This window comes from Phaseolus vulgaris, chromosome 9 (genome assembly GCF_000499845.2).
Source record: "Phaseolus vulgaris cultivar G19833 chromosome 9, P. vulgaris v2.0, whole genome shotgun sequence".
NCBI classification, from domain to species: Eukaryota; Viridiplantae; Streptophyta; class Magnoliopsida; order Fabales; family Fabaceae; genus Phaseolus; species Phaseolus vulgaris.
The window spans coordinates 3,092,960-3,100,184 of record NC_023751.2 but is presented as its reverse complement, the minus strand read 5'-3'; the positions used below and the strand labels follow the sequence as shown (position 1 = coordinate 3,100,184).

At 29.2% G+C, this 7,225-nt stretch overlaps 1 long non-coding RNA gene across 1 annotated transcript; it reads left to right on the top strand.

Moving 5' to 3' along the window:
• The first annotated feature begins 232 nt into the window (after positions 1–232).
• On the top strand, positions 233–1,546 carry LOC137822831 (uncharacterized). Its single transcript, XR_011082994.1, has 3 exons — positions 233–346; positions 498–572; positions 1,396–1,546. It is a non-coding gene; the product is annotated as an uncharacterized lncRNA (long non-coding RNA).
• Positions 1,547–7,225: the final 5,679 nt, after the last annotated feature.

Genomic DNA, 7,225 nt, shown 5'->3' with positions numbered 1-7,225 from the left:
TCGTGGAAGAAGTATTCCCATGATGAAAGTATTGTGGGATCTCATATCTGGAGACTCCACTTGGGAAATTGAAGAGGAGATACGAGCATCATACCCTAATCTCTATTTTGGTAAGTTCATTTTCGAGGACGAAAATTTTTGTAGTTGGAGATAATGTAACAGCGTGCTTTTTTTTAAAAGCAACAGAAACATTCTTCTTCACACCACAGTACCATTTTTCTTCTTTTTCTCTCTCTCTCTCTCTCTTAATTTCTCTCCCAAACTTCATCTATTTTAGAATCTGATCATACCACGCTGTAGCAGAGGAGTTAAGGAACATTTCTACCCGATCAGATTTTCAAACAGAGTAAGTTCATTTTTACTCTAAATATCCTTTGTTCTCTGTTTTTCCTTAGGATTTAGTCATCAATCTTGGTGGGGTCAGTTGAAAAGTTTAATCCTCTCAACTTATTCTATTATATACTGAATTTTTGTTCTGTTTGGATAATTTGCATTAGGCCTGTAAATCTTGAAGCTTATCCAAACGGTGGGGAATAAAATTCTAAAAGTTGCTTGGAAAGCAAGCAATTGAGGTAAGGGAAGCTAAATTTAATTTTTAATAGCACCCTAGGATAGAAGATCTGAATGCGGAAGGGACGTGGTCCCAATATTCAATTTTTCTTGCAGGGATGTTGTGTGTTTATATATATTGGGTTGTTTGTTTATATATTATTTAAATTTGTGGAAATATTCGGTTTTGATGATTTAGTATTAAAGTGTATTTTTTTATGTCAAATAGACTTTTGAATATTTTGGATCACTTTTTGAATTATATTGTATGACGAAATGGTATGGAATTGAATTCATACATTTGGGATAATGTATGAACTGATGTTCGTTGTGTATTAAATATTGATGTCGGGATAATGTATGGACTGATGTTTGTTGTGTATTAAGTATTGATGCCTATGTGGTAACAGAGATCTCCGAGCTTCACTGATGATCTAAGTCACATAGACTAAGATATCAGGTGGTGAGAAGCTGATGGGGGAGTTCATGCACATCGTGACATATGAGATGCACGGCTTGGGTTGTATTGAACTTACCCTGATCCTTTCTGTTGGATTCGTTGGTAATCTTTGGATCAGGTGTTAGTCTCTGGTAGGACTTACTTAATACGGGTCTTCCGGAAGACGTTGTTTGTTGAATATTCTGGATGTGTAGATCCATGTGAGATCTATGTGATTGTTTATTGTTGAGATTTGAAAAAAATTGAATAATTTGATAAATTGATCATGTAATTTGGTTTTCTCTTTGGATTTAAGTGTGTATATTATAAAATTCTATTTTTAGTCGCTTACCCTTGCTTTTCTTGCTGTGTTTGAACTGCGATAACTGTACTATGTACACGAGCAGATGACCATACAGGTGCAGGAGAACCTTAGAGGTTACAGAGTTTTATTTTGAGCTGTGGATATGTAAATATTTGTATTTCTATAAATCCTAATCATGTATTAGGAATATTTTGAAAAACTGTAAGCTTGTATAGAATTATGTAAAACCGGTATTGTAATAGTTATATGTAAATTATGGGGTGTTACATAAAATGTGAGAAATAAACTATATCTATTTCATAACATTTATGCTATGTCTATGTAAAATGTGAAAAATAAAATATAAGATTCAATTTTTCTATTTCCATTATGTCAAAATATTAATTTTAAATAAAAAAAATCTATTTTTTATAAACAATTAAATGTTCAAAAAATACTTTTGTCAAAAAAAAATCTAAAAAATAAAGGAATAATCTAAAAACACAAAACAAAATTGAATGTCTTATGACTAATATGTAAATAAATTTCTACTAATCAATAAAAAACAATAATTACATTAATTTAGTCTATATTTAAAATGGATTTTAATTAACACTCTCAAAAACTCATTGAAATGGATTCTGAAAAATAAATATATTTAATTTGTTAAATTAATTTTAAATAATATAATATAAATTCCATTACTCTCTTGACATCTCTATTTTAAAATAAAATATATAATTAATTTTCATGAAAAAGACAAAAACTATTTTTATTAATAATAATATTTTTTAAAAATATATTCACATCTATAATTTAAATTCATGTCGGATAAAATAAATTGTTATATTTCATCAAATATTTTCCATCAAATGTACAATTACATAAACAAATTAACAGGATAATTAAATTACTAATATATAATTATTGAATTTCTCCTAATAGAACAAAATCAAATTGAACTAGGAGGAAGAAAAGCATAACAACACAATGCAACTCTGAGGAAGATGAATTTGTGCGTGAAAACAATACACATTTGATTTTAAAAAAAATCCAAAATCTAGAAAAATTATAAATATAACCAATAATCATTTGTCTTACAAATACCACATAATCGATTATCCAAAGATTTAATAGGCATAATCGACTTTGCTTGTAGTTATAAATCCAAGACTTACACAGACCCCATAATCGATTATGCTCCTATAAAAATTATAGATAATCAATTATGTCACGAGCATAATCGATAATCCACTATTTTTAACAACATAATTGATTATGTTGTGCATTGTTTTTCAATGATAATCAGTTAGACTAGAAACTAAACTCATAGAAAGCTAACCTGAGATCAAAGATGAACTACCAAACTCATTCTCGTACCACTATGCTTACTCACGAACCTCTCTAAGCCCCCTAAACCAATGCAAAAGTGATGGATATCCACTAGGAGAGGATTTTATTAATGAAGGAAGAGGATTTTCACCTACACATTTGAAGTTCTTCCTTCTAGTCTTCTCACAAATTAAAAGAAGTCAAAGAGAAGATCAAGCCTAAAGATAAAGAAGTCTACAAACTCTCAAATAATAGGCTTCATATTAAATATCTCTCTTTATAGTTTCTTTTAAATTGTAAATACTATAGAATAATGTTTAGAAAGGTGCTTAGAGGGAAACATGAGACACCTCTTTTGTAAAAGCATCTTTAGGCTTTAGTTTAGCAAATTCTAGAAGCTTGGGGAGTGAGCTTAGTAAGGGGGGTGTGATCTTAGGAGTTTTTTGGGTAGCTTAGGGAATAAGCTATGTAAATGACCAGCCCTTACTCCTATAAAAGGAGGGCTTAGGTCCTTCACAATTCAGATTGGAATTTTATAGTAGAGAGACTATACTCAAATTTGGAGAGAAATTGTGAGTCTTGAGTCTTCTTCTTCCTTTGCCTTATCTTGTGAGCAATGGTGAGCTTCAAGTGGCGGCACTTCATCACTTATCTTGGATCAAGGAACCAAGTGGCGTGAAGTGTTCTTCCAAGTCTCAAAATCCAGCACACTCCTTCTATAAGTGTTTCTTCTTCCTTTTCTTCAATTTCCATTCGGCAGTTTTAATTCCTAAGTGTTCTCCTTCATTTTCTACCGTTTAAATTTGTGTTTCCAGCATTGTTTAATTGATTTTGTTCGGTCCAGCAGCTTAGCTTTATGATTTTGTTCGGTTTCTATTTGTGTTCTTCCAATTCTTTGTTGTTTGATTCCATTTGACAATATATGGACCTCCATATGAGTTTTGGTTGGTGCAAAGTCTTGGTGAGTTCTTGAATTAGAACATTGATCCAATTCTAAGTAAAGTGCCATTTATGACCAGCTCAAGTTGCTCCTAAGAATGTCAAAGAATCATGTATTCTTGTAGTTGTATTCACATCAAAAAGTCTGTAAGGATACTTTGAATTTGTTTGAGTGGTTTCTTAGCTTTGCATAATCATGTTATACACGTCAAGTTGCTCCTAAGAATGTCAAAGAATCATGTATTCTTGTAGTTGTATTCACATCAAAAAGTCTGTAAGGATACTTTGAATTTGTTTGAGTGGTTTCTTAGCTTTGCAGAATCATGTTATACACGTGAATGAGCACTTATGACCTATCTACTCTCTCACCAACTCATTCATGGTATTGAATTCGTATTCAACTCTGGTCAAAGAGATTCCCTAAACCAAATTCAGGAATCTCTTCTCGTGTGTCTTGTCATTGTTGTCATTGTGCATAACAGTGTTGCACTACTGTTGTGCATGCCATGCAAGGGTCGTGTAAGATAAAGTATAAAGTGTGAAAAAAAAACAAGGGGTAGCATTGTCTTTGTTCATGTCCTACATGACTTTCATTTTAACCTCCTCTCTTTTTTCTTCAGTGATGAGAGGAACGCTGCCACCCACATCTTTCCCTTCACCTGCACCCTCAACTTCAACACTCCACTAAAGCAAACGAGAGTAACACCCTCTCATTCGTCTTCAGCTACAGTGTCACCCCCAGAAGCAAACACAACCTAAAGTTTGTATCATCATTTGTGAATGAATTCATCATGATAACTTTAATTAAATAAGTGTTACAATTTACAACTTGATTTTTACAAGCTTATCTTAATAGGTTGAGTTATGTATGTAACACTTTAAAAAATGTTATCATGTATTCCTTATGTAAATTTATGTTAAAATGATGAATTCGTTTAACTTTAATACGTTAAAATATCGTTTTATAAATAATATATCAAAAATTTACATAAGATTAATAATACTAATAAAAAAAACTCCTAATCAATTTTTATGTAAATTTTTTAAAATTAATATATTTTTAAAATTATATAAAACTAAAAGTAACGAGAAAAAAAAGTTAACTAACACATGTAATCGAAATTTTTTATTCTAATTACAATCATAACGTATGTAGAATGGTGAATTAATATTATCAAATTCAACATCTACATATAAAACTCATTTCAACGCACAAAGATATTCATAATTTAATCATCAATATTTATTGTTGGAAGAAGATTTGTATTAAATATCTTCCAACATAAATATATCATAAACACAAAACTCTAATCTTCCAAAAACTTACTTACCAAAGTTATGATTCTACTAAGATTAATGCTTTTAAGAAGTTGAAGTAAACAATTAACCTAACAATCTTTTATATTTAAATAACAATTATTTTATTATTTCAATCTCAAAAATCACATCATTAACCTTAACCTGTAATTTAAACCACTACAGAATGAAATTATTAACTTAAGTATGTATATGATATTCAATCATAATTACTTCATACCATTTGATCAATTATTTAGTATTTACTTGAGCGTTGAATGACCTTTTACAGGTAACCTTACTATGATCGAAGATTGATAGTTGAGACTTGTCAGACACCGACATCGATGACACCAAAAAATACGAGTAACATTCAGGACGAGGCCTTACCGATTCATACAAAAACAATAACTCTATATTCAAATCAACTTAATTAAATAATTATTAACTTTCCTAATTGCATAATAATGTCTAGCATGAAAGTTTTTATAGAAAACGTTCCTTATCTTTGATTTTGGACATTTACTTCCTGCACTTTCATATTTATTGTGAAAAGTTATATTTTACCTTTTTTATTTAAAAATATCTTTCCAACTCTAGAATTCAAAATACAAAACATATCTTTCAAATTCTGCTATTCAAAATATAATTTATATTTAATTACGGAGTTCAAAATGTCTATGAATTAAACAATTGAAAAAAAAAACCTCATATTTTTTTTCCAAAAGATAGTTTTGGAATTAAAAGAATTTCATTTGTGAAGTAAAAAAATGCTTTGATTTTATGCTCCACCAAACAAAATTAGACAATTCCTAATTTATTATCAAAGATCATGATTCCCAAACAGAACATATCACTGTAAAATTTTACTAGCGGAGATTAGTGTATTTGACTGAATCTTAAATGTATGTAAAAAAATGTTACACATATAAGCCATGAAAGAAAATAAATTCATCCTTTTCCTTACATGATCTATTTTTTTTTATTTGTTTGCTGAAAGAAAAAATCTATTGCGACCGACGTTTTTTTTTTACTTTTCTCGTTCATTTTCTCAACTACAATAAAGAGTTCTAATCTTTTTAAATTGAAAAGTGTCTTGTTCCTGCAACTTAAATCTCTCGTCTTTTACACCAACATTGAAACAAAACTCTACCCAAAATGTTTTGTTTTTTAAATTGACACCATAACATTATCTCTTCAATCAAACCTATCATTTCAAAGATATTGGTCATTTGGATTGTCAACACCACCTTCGGATGACTACCGACTTTAACAAGCCAACCACATTGACATTTACAAAACCTCAAATGATGACAACTAAGTGATAATGCATATTTCAAAAATATTTGTTGACATTTATAAGTGATAATGATATTGGAGATCCCACATCGACTAGAGATGACATTTCATTATATATAAATGAGTGCAAACCTCAACCTTAGTTAGTTTTATGGATTTGAGTTAGACTTAAAGTTCACTTCATAATATGGTATCAAAGCAATTTTGAGTCTATCCTAGCGAGTATTTGTCGAGCTTAGGGGTGTGTTGGAGACCCCACATCGACTAGAGATGATGAAATTTCATTGTATATAACTGGGTGCAAACCTCAACTTCATGAGCTGGTTTTATGGAACTGAGTTAGGCTTAAAGTCTACTTCATAATAAATGTAAATTTTATTTTATAAATAATTTTATGAAGTTGAATTAAATTTAAAGTTATTTTTTAATTTTAAATAAAATATTTTTAATTTTTAAAAAAAAAATATCGATTCATATTTATACTATATGTTCCTCCGGTACAAATTAATTCATTAAGAAGTTATTTTACGTAAAGCAGAAATTAAAACAAAATTTAATAGAATTAAAAATGTAAACATAGATGAAAATGAAATACGAACATAAAAATGTCAATATTCAATTCATCTTATCATAATCCTATAAAGATTTATATTCAAATTTGAATAATCAACCAACTCAATTAAATAAATAATATCAATCAAATCAAAATATTGTTTAATATAATTTCCATCTAATGATCAAATTAAGATTCAATTATTTAACAAAAAATTAAATATTCTCAAATTTATCTATTTTTCATCCTAATCATATCATTCACCAGACTTTTATTTTAAATCAGTACTCACAAATCCAAACTACCCTCAAAATAACAATTTTATATATCCAAAATGTTGAGGGAAAAAAAAAAGGAAAAAAGATAATGTGTGGTGTCTTTGTAAAAGAGAAGGAGATTACTAAAAGCACATTCGTAGCTTATAAGCCCAAAAAACAAAAATCCAAATAGAAATATCAAAACATGTATACTATCTATACCCCTTTTATTCTCAACTGAAAACCCACATCCCTAA